At 37.0% G+C, this 2,528-nt stretch overlaps 1 non-coding gene across 1 annotated transcript; it reads right to left on the minus strand.

The window, feature by feature from the left end:
• Positions 1–2,050: 2,050 nt before the first annotated feature.
• Positions 2,051–2,122, minus strand: TRNAK-UUU. Its single transcript has one exon. It is a non-coding gene; the product is annotated as a tRNA-Lys (tRNA).
• Positions 2,123–2,528: the final 406 nt, after the last annotated feature.

A 2,528-nucleotide genomic window follows, 5' to 3' on the forward strand; every position in this document is an offset into this window, starting at 1 on the left:
CACGGTGTGTGGGCGAATGACTATTATGCCGCACGTGTGGTAGATATCAGCGTCCATATATTATATATTCATAGTTATTCATAAAGCAATTGCATCGCAAAATGAAATAAATTTGCGCCAACCATGCGGATCGAATCCACATTAAAAATAGAATATCCCAAGTATTCAACCAGGCCAGTATACTCATAGTTATTAAAAAAGAGATTGCATCTCAAAATGAAATTATTACTTTTTTGTGAAAAATGAAATAAATCTGCGCCAACCATGGGATCGAATCCACAATAAAAATAGAATTTCCCAACGGGGATCAACCACACTAAAAATAGAATTCTGCAAGTATTCAACAAGGACACTATATAGTCATAGTTATTAGAAAAGGGATTGCATCTAAAATGAAATAAATTTGCGCCAACCATGGGATCGAATCCACACTAAAGATGGAATTTCCCAAGTGTTCAAGCAGGCCAGTATATATTCATATTCATAAAAACAAGGTTCCATCTTAAAATACATCAGAGTGCTACACGGGGATCGAATCCACACTAAAAGTAGAATTTCCCAACGGGGATCGACCACACTAAAAATAGAATTTTGCAAGTATTCAACAAGGACACTATATAGTCATAGTTATTAGAAAATAGACTGCATCTAAAATGAAATAAATTTGCGCCAACCATGGGATCGAATCCACACTAAAGATGGAATTTCCCAAGTATTCAAGCAGGCCAGTATATATTCATATTCATAGCTATTAAAAGAATGTTGCATCTCAAAATACATCAGAGTGCTACACGGAATATTATGTTAGATGAGTATGCTTCAATCTAGTATGTTCCTTTTTTTTCAGGGTTTGATCAAATAAATTGGCGTTGACAGTGGATCCAACAAACTAAAAATAGTTTTCCCCAACTATTCAACCGCACCAATATATTATATATTAATAGTTATTAATAAAGCAATTGCATCGCAAAATAGAATAAATTTGTGCCAATCAGGGGATCGAATCCACACTAAAAATAGAACTTCCCAAGTATTCAACCAAGCCAGTATACTCATAGTTATTAAAAAAGAGATTGCATCTCAAAATGAAATTATTAATTTTTTGAGAAAAATGAAATAAATCTGCGCCAACCATGGGGATTGAATCCACACTAAAAGTAGAATTTCCCAACGAGGATCGACCACACTAAAAATAGAAAGTATTCAACAAGGACACTATATAGTCATAGTTATTAGAAAAGAGATTGCATCTAAAATGAAATAAATTTGCGCCAACCATGGGATCGAATCCACACTAAAGATCGAATTTCCCAAGTGTTCAAGTAGGCCAGTATATGTTCATATTCATAGTTATTAAAAAAGGTTGCATAATTTCCCATGTATTTAAGCAGGCCAGTATATATTCATATTCATAGTTATTGAAAAAAAGTTGCATCTCAAAGTACATCAGAGTGCTACACGGAATATTATGTTAGACGAGTATGCTTCAATCTAGTATGTTCCTTTTTTTCAGGGTTTGATCAAATAAATTGGCGTTGACTGTGGGACCAAACAAACTAAAAATAGTTTTTCCCAAGTATTCAACCGCACCAATATATTATATATTCATAGTTATTACTAAAGCAATTGCATCCCAAAATGAAATAAATTTGCGCCAACATGGGGATCGAATCCACACTAAAAATAGAATTTCCCAAGTATTCAACCAGGCCAGTATATTAGTTATTAAAAAAAGAGATTGCATGCATCACAAAATGAAATTATTACTTTTTTTTATGAAAAATGAAATAAATCTGCGCCAACCATGGGGATTGAATCCACACTAAAAATAGAATTTCCCAACGGGGATCGACCACACTAAAAATAGAATTTTGCAAGTATTTAACAAGTACACTATATAGTTATTAGAAAAGAGATTGCATCTAAAATGAAATAAATTTGCTCCAACCATGGGATGAATCCACACTGAAGATGGAATTTCCCAAGTGTTCAAGCAGCCGGTATATATTCATATTCATAGTTATTAAAAAAAAGGTATACATCCGATTTGCGTCGACCGTGGGGATCGAACCCACGGTCACGTGGTTAAAAGCCACGCGCTCTACCACTGAGCTAGGTCGGCCATCACATTTATATTTATCCGGAGCTTTTACATACATATATGCTATTACTGAGAAATATCAATAGCAGGAGATACGTCTAGTTGGGTGTCTCCATAAGGACTAGGCACTAGCCTAATGGCAAGGGTCACATAGTACAATATAATACATACGAGAAGTGTTTTGCACGCTTTGCCGTGTTGTTTTTTCTCTGCAGCACCCGAACGGCGCGACCACCTCCAGCAGCAGTGAGGACGACATCGCAGAACAACTGAAACGTCCGTCCCACCGCCCACCACCTGCTCACCCCCTTCTCCCTTCCCTAGGACTACGAAGCACCAACCCAACTCTCCAATCGACATGCGGCCAGGGAAGAACCCGCAGCCGCCACGCCGCCCACCACGGATTCACCAGGCGAACAGATCAACA

This window comes from Triticum dicoccoides, chromosome 4B, assembly GCF_002162155.2.
Source record: "Triticum dicoccoides isolate Atlit2015 ecotype Zavitan chromosome 4B, WEW_v2.0, whole genome shotgun sequence".
Taxonomy (NCBI): domain Eukaryota; kingdom Viridiplantae; phylum Streptophyta; class Magnoliopsida; order Poales; family Poaceae; genus Triticum; species Triticum dicoccoides.